Source organism: Labrus bergylta, chromosome 13 (assembly GCF_963930695.1).
Source record: "Labrus bergylta chromosome 13, fLabBer1.1, whole genome shotgun sequence".
Classification (NCBI taxonomy): Eukaryota; Metazoa; Chordata; class Actinopteri; order Labriformes; family Labridae; genus Labrus; species Labrus bergylta.
The window spans coordinates 2,392,628-2,403,718 of record NC_089207.1 but is presented as its reverse complement, the minus strand read 5'-3'; the positions used below and the strand labels follow the sequence as shown (position 1 = coordinate 2,403,718).

Genomic DNA, 11,091 nt, shown 5'->3' with positions numbered 1-11,091 from the left:
GACATGTACTGTAATCATTCAGATTTCTAAGGAACACATTTTAACCTGAATTCTTACTTTAAATCAGAAAGATTGTTGATACAACTCGGATTAAAAAGTCTCAAGAACCCTGTATTTTACAGTTATGATTTTACCCAATTAGTTTGTAGATCTCTAAACACAATTAGGACAGCTGTTCGTGTTGTTACTGAATATACTAAACACTTCACAAAAGAATCTCAATGTTCTCTACATGTTAGTGTGCTCCTGCAGCAGCAGCTCAACAGATATGACTGATTAACATTTTGCTCAGTTATTTTAAAGCTCCTGTGAAGAAGTTTCAGTCATCTTTGGCTACTCATGTTGACAAAATGGTACCACTTATCTCTTTGCTGATTATGTACTGTACGTCTGTAAATCATGCTTTTGCCTGGATTATAGACAGAACAGTTTAAGAGAGACAGGAAACGCTGGGAGGAGAGAGTGGGGATGATCCATACACATATTATGTTTATCACCAGCCATTCCTTACATCAGAAGAAGACTCAACTCTTCTTTAGAAATAGTTTGACTCTTTGTTTGTTCTATCACCATAGCAACCGGTTACTAGTTGGTGTGTGGTAAATGGATTTGCTTCCTACCTACGGCTCTGCCCTCAGGAAACATGACTTATACCTTCAGGGGTAATTTAGTCTCTCTAATGTAATCAGTCTGGAACACAAGTAGCCCTGTCCTCATGCCTCAAAGGTTTCCATTGTCAACAATTATTAACCAATATCAAATGTACTTCAGCAGAAATGTCTCTCTTTGTTTATTGGTGGGGCATGGATTCTGGGTATGGCTGGATCCTCTGTTTGAAGAGGTAGTTTGTGCGTCATATAGCCTGTTGACAGGCATGAACTTATGACATGACGTGTACTTATATGCATATGTGTGTGTGAAAATCCCTTTACTGCATACATATATAACCATACACCCAGACAAAGACGTGCATGCTGAGGTGTTTTTTATTGTTATCCCAAATTACTAATGGATGGAAGTAATGGTTCTGTGGATTTAATTTACATATGGCGGCTGTGGCTCAGGTGAGTCAAGGGTTCGATTCCCAGCTCCTGCAGCAACATGTCCGATGTGTCCTTGGGCGAGACAAATTGCTCCCGCTGCTTCTACTAAACCCAACAAACCAAAACAAATTTCTGAGCGAGACGTGAGAGGATAAACTGATCATGCACCAAAAGAAATGTACACATTTTATCATTCATACTTTCAAAGCAAAAACTTCTGATACACTCCACATTACATTTCATTTCATTTCAGCTTTGCCTAAGATTTAAAAAGAAAGAAATAAGACTTTAATATGCAGTTGGAAACAGCATTTTGTACAGATCAATAAAAAGAGTGAATGTCGTAGCACGTTATTTAAGAAATGTTTCAATAATAAAGCTGATAGCTTAGCATCAGTCCAGAATGTGAATGCTTATTGTTAGCATTAAGGGCTAAATAGACATATGACCTTCAGATAATCACTGGTGAATGTATAAAACACATTTATATTTGAACAGATAATAAAAACACATTGACCTCCATGACAGATACAATTACAGTAGAGACAAAACAAATGGATGCAAGTAGCCATGACGGCACTAAAACAGTGTAAGGAAAAATGCACCATCTCTCTGAATGACCCAAACTGAACTGTGGGTAATGAAGTTCTTATTGCCACGTAAAAGAAATGCTATTTTTTATTAAATATTTTCATTAAACTGAAAATGTGTGAGCTACTTTCCAGAAAACCAGCTGAATTCAGAGCCTGCAAGATTAAAAAAAAAAAATCCAAACTTCCTGAAACAGCAGTCCTTGGTGGACAAAAAGAGATACGGGTCCATTTGTACGGAATAAATATGAAGCCCTCATGACTCTCTTTATGCAAATTTAAGTCCTATTGATTTTCAAATCATTCAATACAGAAACGTGTAACAGCCAGACAAAAGACAAAGATGTTCTTTGTTTTTTATATTTTTGAATGAAGACCAAATGTTGAGAAAAAGGTCAAGGTTTGGGAAAAGGTCATATCTTCAGTATTGGTGCCAGATATTTAAAATAATAATTATTATAACAGAAGGATACTTTTTATTTGCATTTCAAGAATAAAAATGCTAAAAAAATAAAAATAAAAAAAAAATTTCTATTTCAACTTTCTCTTGACATTTTGGTTTTATGAACTGTGAAAGAGTGCACATTTTAAAATTGGTTTGGGCGGGCTACTTTGGGTTGAGCTTACTTGGCTTCAAAGCTGCGGATGCCCCTCTACCTGGAGCAGAGCACCTGGGGCCAATAGCTCATGTGTTTCTGGCGCACGAGGCATCCCCGTTGAGGAGAAATCTCCTCCGCCCCTACCCTGGGCACACTTCAGGGGAAAGGCGTATCTTTAATCATCTTCTCTCTTACGCCAGGAGAACAGTAGAGTGTGCCTTCAGCATATTAGCAACCCAGTGGAGGAGTTACCGGAGAGTGCTCGGTGTGTCACCGGAGGGTGCTCGGTGTGCCACCGGAGGGTGCTCGGTGTGTCACCGCAGGTAGCCGAGACAGTCGTCAAAGCAACCTGTATCCTTCATATCTTTCTGAGGTGGAGTGATGAAGCAGGAGCACCAACTGGTCCTACAGAAACATCTGCTGCACTTCAACATGTTGCCAGTCGAGAGGCCGTCACTGTGAGGGACCAGTTCACTGGTTATTTCACGTCTGCAGCTGGCCAAGTCCCCTGGCAGAACCTCCTTTAAAAAGTAACAGCACACTGTAACATGTTTTTGAGCTATGCGCTAGACAAGCTTTGACTAAATATTGATGAAACAGTACAACAGCAGTAACTAATTACTAGGTGATGAGACTAAAAACTCTAGAGATCAGTGAAAGTGTGTTGTTTTGTTTTGACAGGTGATGGTCATCTGGCGTCCCCGTGTGACCTTTGGGGGTCACTGTGTATATAGATGGAGAGGAGAAACGTAATCAGTTCACTTGGAGATTTTTTAGATATAGGGGTTTTTAATCTACATTTCAGAAATTATTTTAGTCTGTTTTTTTTAATCTTTTTCCCCATAACAAATTTTGTATATATATTTTCAATCATTCTCTACTATAGAATATTTGTTTATAATCAGTTCTCTCAATCATTCTCTATATAGCCTATGCAATTTTCTTAATTCTCGATTTTTCTCTGTAAATACACCTGTAATTACAGCATGTGGAAAGTTTAATTTGTGTAAAGAATTGTCTATTATTAAAATGTTATATGATAACTTAGCAAGGCTTTGGGATCTTTTCTGAAAAATGTTTGATTTCATGCTGCTCACAATCATTTTACAATCTATTAAGTATTCCAACCATGTATGCAGCAGGATGAGTTCTCATTTACAGAACAAATTCAGTGGGTACATTGTAAGTTGCAGTAATGACTGCAGGTAATAATAAACTGTATCCATGTTTCCCGCTTTTTTGAAATTCTAATATCACACAAGCATTTATGTTGTATTGTATGTCATCACACGCCTAAATATAGAGCATAAATACAGTAAATGTAAATTGTTTAGAGTCTATCAAACAGTGTGACTAATGACTGCAAGTATGGTAAATATACAGTAGGTTTATTTCATCAAAAATAATAACAAGACAATAGAATTAATCATTTCACAAATCACAAAATCAAATCAGTTCATTCGGGAACAGATTGGTGGACTCACTCTCCAAATTCTATATCAAATAAGGCGATAGATTGTTGAAAGCGAAGCCTCACCATGGCTTGCTTTCGGGGTTCAAGACGCTCTAATGTGGACGCCAAGCTGAGGAGGTAGTGTTCATTTCTGTATATTTTGTCAATCCTTGGTCTAATTTTTTTAAAATTTTAAGTTGATATGAGGTCATTTCCCTTGGAGTTTCTTGAGGAGAGGACACTGGACGTGGTAGTTGTTGAAAGGCTCAGGGGAAGACTTGGTGAAGATGTCAGTGAGGGAGGCGGCTGATCGGTGGTGAGGGTGGATACAAGGCTTTCCTCTATCGAGTCCTCACTTTGGGCCTGTATAAAATTGAAAATAAAACCCAACACAGCACTTATTAGAACATTTATTATAGAGCTATTAAGTGGCTGGTGAATTTGAACGTTTATCTGTCAGTGGCTGGTCTTTCAATTTTTAAAAGTACATTTCTAACCCTAGTCCGTACATACTGATTTCTGCAAGACACATAATAGCCTATAATTAGGCCTCCCTCTCTTTGCTCTGAATGAGTTAGGATAAAACATAAAGCTAAAAGGTTCATGTTTTGGATCCTTTTGTCTTAAGACCTCTAAATCATAAGAACACATGCCTTATTTGTTATGACATGGTCCTGCAGACAGACAGAATCTGACCAGATACCTCTAAACAAGTGTGCACTGGATAACCAGTTGAATGTATCTGTACACTAGTCACACACTCTGTGGTGCTTAGGTTCTGTTTCCAGCTGGCTGTCAGCCACTTGTGCTGGCTAAACAACAGTCACCAGTCCTTTTGGCTCTGGAAGCAGGAAGTGCAGCAGCTCAGGTACCAGCAGAGTCGTACCCTAAACGTGCTGCAGCATCACTTTCTCCATCTCACCCAGCTGACGACCCAACGCCTCCACACCAGCCAATCACCAAATGTTACGGCAAATAACTTTCAGAGGCTTTCTGTGTTCCTCATCAATTACAGACTGTGGCGGCCGCAATGGTCTGTCGTGCTTTAGTCTAATTTGCCCCACTAACGGAGAGAGAGAGAGAAAAAGAGAGAGAGAAAACAAGAGAGAGAGAAAAAGAGAGAGAGAGCGAGAGAGAGAAAACAAGAGAAAAAGAGAGAGAGAGAAAAGAGAGAGAGAGAGAAAACAAGAGAAAAAGAGAGAGAGAGAGCAAGAGAGAGAGAGAGAGAGAAAGAGAGAGAGAGCGAGAGAGAGAAAACAAGAGAAAAAGAGAGAGAGAAAAGAGAGAGAGAGAGAGAAAACAAGAGAAAAAGAGAGAGAGAGAAAAGAGAGAGAGAAAGACAGAGAGAGAGAGAAAAGAGAGAGAGACAACAAGAGAAAGAGAGAGAGAGAGAAAGAGAGAGAGAAAAGAGAGAGAGAAAGAGAGACAGAGCGAGAAAGAGAGAGAGAGAAAAAGAGAGAGAAAGAGAGAGAGACAGAGAAAGAGAAAGAGAGAGAGAGAGAAAGAGAGAGAGAGAGAAAGAGAAAGAGAGAGAGAGAGAAAGAGAGAGAGAGAGAGAGAGACAGAGAGAGAGAGAAAAAGACAGAGACAGAGAGCAGGCGCGTGCTCCGCAGGCTCGGTCCAATCAGAGCCTCTGTATTTTAAGTCTCCACGTTCAACTCATCAAAACTGTCTTTTTAAAAAGTCCCTCTGGACTCTTGAGGAGTGTTAACACTAGAACCACCAGAACCGTGTGACGGACGCTTTGGGTTTTTAGAATACAAATAACTCTCAATAAGAACTACGAGCCTCTCGTGACTGTTCTTAATCACGTGACCTCTAACCGCCTTCACATTCGCGCGCCGTCTTATTTTTTAATAGTTATTGTTTCTATTTATAGACTTCATATATATGCGCGGGAATTTAACAAAGCGCGTCAGATAGATATACAGACATAGATATACAGACAGATAGATATACAGACAGATAGATATACAGACAGATAGATATACAGACAGATAGATATACAGACAGATAGATATACAGACAGATAGATATACAGACAGATAGATAGATATACAGACAGATAGATATACAGATAGATAGATATACAGACAGATAGATATACAGATAGATAGATATACAGACAGATAGATAGATATACAGACAGATAGATATACAGACAGATAGATAGATATACAGATAGATAGATATACAGACAGATAGATATACAGACAGATAGATAGATATACAGACAGATAGATATACAGACAGATAGATAGATATACAGATAGATAGATATACAGACAGATAGATAGATATACAGACAGATAGATATACAGACAGATAGATAGGATATACAGATAGATAGATATACAGATAGATAGATATACAGATAGATAGATAAGATATACAGATAGATAGATATACAGACAGATAGATATACAGACAGATAGATATACAGACAGATAGATATACAGATAGATATACAGACAGATAGATATACAGACAGATAGATAGATATACAGACAGATAGATATACAGACAGATAGATATACAGACAGATAGATATACAGATAGATAGATAAGATATACAGACAGATAGATAGATATACAGACAGATAGATATACAGACAGATAGATAGATATACAGACAGATAGATATACAGACAGATGGATATACAGACAGATAGATAGATATACAGACAGATAGATATACAGATAGATAGATATACAGACAGATAGATATACAGACAGATAGATAGGATATACAAACAGATAGATAGATATACAGACAGATAGATAGATATACAGACAGATAGATATACAGATAGATAGATAAGATATACAGACAGATAGATAGATATACAGACAGATAGATATACAGACAGATAGATAGGATATACAGACAGATAGATAAATATACAGACAGATAGATATACAGATAGATAGATAGATATACAGACAGATAGATATACAGACAGATAGATAGATATACAGACAGATAGATATACAGATAGATAGATATACAGACAGATAGATAAATATACAGACAGATAGATATACAGACAGATAGATAGATATACAGACAGATAGATATACAGATAGATAGATAGATATACAGACAGATAGATATACAGACAGATAGATAGATATACAGACAGATAGATATACAGACAGATAGATATACAGACAGATAGATATACAGACAGATAGATAGGATATACTAATAGATAGATATACAAACAGACAGATAGATATACAGACAGATAGATATACAGACAGATAGATATACAGATAGATAGATAGATATACAGACAGATAGATATACAGACAGATAGATAGATATACAGACAGATAGATATACAGACAGATAGATAGATATACAGACAGATAGATATACAGACAGATAGATATACAGACAGATAGATATACAGACAGATAGATAGATATACAGACAGATAGATATACAGACAGATAGATATACAGACAGATAGATATACAGACAGATAGATAGGATATACTAATAGATAGATATACAGACAGATAGATAGATATACAGACAGATAGATATACAGACAGATAGATATACAGACAGATAGATATACAGACAGATAGATAGATATACAGACAGATAGATATACAGACAGATAGATATACAGACAGATAGATAGATATACAGACAGATAGATATACAGACAGATAGATAGATATACAGACAGATAGATATACAGACAGATAGATATACAGACAGATAGATATACAGACAGATAGATAGGATATACTAATAGATAGATATACAAACAGACAGATAGATATACAGACAGATAGATATACAGACAGATAGATACATGCTCATTCTTGAGCCGGCAAAGGAACAGAGAGAGGAACACCTGCGTGTCAAGGCCAGTCTGACGTCGGTGCCCACTGAGCCACAGCATCCACAAGAGCTGAGAAGGAGGCAGTGTCAGACAAAGTGGGAAGTGAACCCTGTGAGTGGGAAGTGAACCCTGTGAGTGGGAAGTGAACCCTGTGAGTGGGAAGTGCACCTTAAAGGTTGAACACTTTTACTGCAGGTTTGTGCAACACGTGCCGCGGCGCTGTCCGAGGTGCTGATCGTTCATTTGTTCATGTTATGGATTTCTGCAGTTATTTTTGTAGGCTATATGGTTTGTCATGCCCATAGATAGCCGTGTTTTTGTTGTTGTTTTTGTTTTTGTTGTTGTTGTTGTTGGCGTGCGCGTGTTGGTCAATGATTTCCTCTATGTCGGGGAAACAAACCCAGTTGCAGAGAGGAGGAGGAGCATCTCTGTTTATCTTTTATTTGCAGTGTTTTTATTAAAATGCATAGCCTGATATATCCAACAGTATAATAGACTAAAAGTTCTGTCTGTTTCATTTTTGTAGAAAGTGTTTTAGAAACGGGAGATGTGGAGCAGCAGTAAAAACCGGAGCACTAAAAAAGCCGACAGATATTATAAATTAACATGCCACATTTAAAAGGTTACAAATCCTGTCTTAAGCTGATAGCCTATTTGGTTTGTAGATAAAAGTAAGTTGTATTTAACTTCATCAAAAAAAAGCATTATTTGTGTGCTTCTGAGCACAAACTATTACATTGGCTGGAAGACGGCTGCGGCGCTTGGTGGTCTAGACTGTTGGTCCGAGAGAGAGAGAGAGAGAGAGAGAGAGAGAGAGAGAGACTCTACTCCGTACATGCTTCTCCTGGCTCCGTTATGTAGGCTACAGCTGCTGAACTCTTATAAATAACAGGATATCTGTTAATGTAGACCTACAGCTGCTGTCTGTTGGTTCAGGACTGAAATAAAACAGAATATCGAGAGGAACTTTTCAAAACGCGAGGTGTACTCCTGTTGTTGTTTAAGTCTGTGTGTGATCATCAATTGATCAGATTAAAGTTGTTTGTTGCAAAAACTAAATTAATTTAGAGGAGAAAACACATTTGATATAAATACAACTCAACAGATACAAGACAGATAAGATAAGAAAAAACGTCGTTTTATGCTGAACAGGTTTTTTTAAATATATTGTGGAGATTTCTTTGCGGACCACCACAGGGAGCCTGCTGGCTTCAATAAATACAAAAGTCAGGTTTGGTGTTGGGCACCCACCAGCATGAGCAGAAATCGGAGCCTCTGGTGGTGACAAACTGGTTTGAGTCTAGAGGTACAATGAGAAGTCCTGCACACACACAGGGACATCATTTCACTGTCCTGATTCAAAAACAATCTTCTTTTACTTCCCAGTGGAGGAAGGCCTTGTGGTGGAACATAGCAGTAAACTGCTCCGAGGTGCGTTTGAACAGCTCCTGGATGAAGGTGGCGGCCATGTTGAGACCGCGGGGAGGGTCTTCACGTTGTTGGAGATCCATTCCACAAAGTAGCTGCTGTTCTTGTTCTGAACATCAAGCATCTGCTCATCTTCCTCCTTCACTGACATGCGGCCTCGGAAGATGGCGGTGACTGTGAGGCAGCACACGTGGCGTGGGTCACAAGCTGCCATCATGTTGTTGACGTGAAACATCTGCTGGGTGAGTTCAGGAACGGTCAGTGACCTGGAAAAATCAGATAATGGAGTTAAGATTCATGTCACATGCATTGGAAACAACAAAGTGAGGCTTTGATTAAGTGTGTAAAAAGCACGCTTGTGCCTCTCTACCTGTACTGCTGTCTGCTGGTCAGGGGGGCGGGGCTGGTCAGGGGGCGGAGCTGGCCAGGGGGGCGGAGCCCGGCATAAAGAAGAGCTTCTTCTTCTTCTTTGTTGCCATTCCTGTTTGATTTTACTCCATGTGACTCGTTTCCCCTCTGACTGAGATCATTTGATGTTAATATCAATCCTCTCTTTCTTTACAGCTTCCTTTGCCAACCTGTCCACCTTTTCATTTCCTGCTATACCTGAATGTGCTGGAACCCACATGAACATCACATCTGTCCCCTGTTTAACCACCTGGGAATGTGTAAATATGATTTCATATAATACATCTTGACGACTGTGAGATGATCCTGATTGAATACTGTATAAAGCGCTGACTGAATCACTGCATATCAGCACTTTCCTTCCTTTCATTTGCTCAACACATTCTAATGCAACTAAAATGGCGTACAACTCTACTGTGTACACGTTCAGGAAATCTGACGTTCTCTTCACTACTTCAACCTTGAACCTTTTGGGATAAACGCAGCTGATCCTGTTGCATTTGTCATCGGGTCTTTAGATCCATCTGTGAATACTTGTACATGATCTCCATATCTCTGTTCTATGTGTTCATAGAATTCACTAAATCAACATTTCTTTCCTTTATCTTTAGTAACTCCAAGTCTACTTCAGCTGTCTCAAGCATCCACATTGGAACTGGTGGCCATAAAACAGCTGGACTGATATCCTTGTCATACACTCCCATATCTCTCGCCACTCTATCCCCTATCCATCCAAAACTGGACTTAATTGTTCTCTCTTTTTCCCAGCAATCCTTTAACACTGATTTTGTTGGGTGACTATCTCCATGTCCTCTCAAGTTCAGCCAATAATTAGCTAATAGCTGTTTCCTCCTTAAACATAGTGGCATCTCTCCTACTTCTACCTGAAGTGCACATATTGACGATGATTTCACTGCCCAAACACATATCCTAAGAGCCTGTGCCTGAATCATGCAAAGCAAAGTGTTGTCTTTGCTGCAGATCCATATACCACACTCCCATACTCAATCCTAGTTCTAATTAACGCCACATATATATATTTTTAGGCAGCAACATCAGCTCCCCAATCCATTCCTACAAGACATCTCATTACATTTATTACTTTTTTGCATTTATCAACAATATTCCTGATGTGTTCCTTCCATGTCAAGCGGACATCAAAGAATACCCCTAAAAGACGAAATGAGTCAACTCGTTCTATCTTATTTCCAAACAATGTCAACCCAATATTCTCCCCAATTTCCTTTCGAGAAAAGAACATGATCTTTGTTTTTTCCACAGAAAATGTAATTCCCCATTTAATCCCCACTTCTCAACTAAACTGATCCCTTTCTGACTTTTATTTACAATAAATTGTATATTCTTTCCACAATGCTCCATCATCCGCAAACAATGATCTTCCTATATCTGTTGGGATATTATCAAATATATAATTTATCATAAAATAAATGTCAATATCATAAAAATAAAATCGGACTTATCACACTTCCCTGTGGTGTTCCATTCTCTACAACATACTTTTTAGATATTTCATCACCTATTTTTACTTGAATCGATCTCTTGTTCAGAAAATCCATTATCCAATTAAAAATCCTTCCCTTGACTCCCATGAGATGTAACTTAATCAAAAGTCCCTCTATCCAAAGCATATCATCAACATCACATCTCAACATCAAAAAATACTGCAACTACTGTTTCTTTTGTAACCTG

General features: G+C 38.3%; 1 pseudogene; it reads right to left on the bottom strand.

Moving 5' to 3' along the window:
- Positions 1–8,546: 8,546 nt before the first annotated feature.
- LOC109978799 (tubulin beta chain-like) lies at positions 8,547–9,420 on the bottom strand (annotated as a pseudogene).
- Between the last annotated feature and the right edge of the window lie 1,671 nt (positions 9,421–11,091).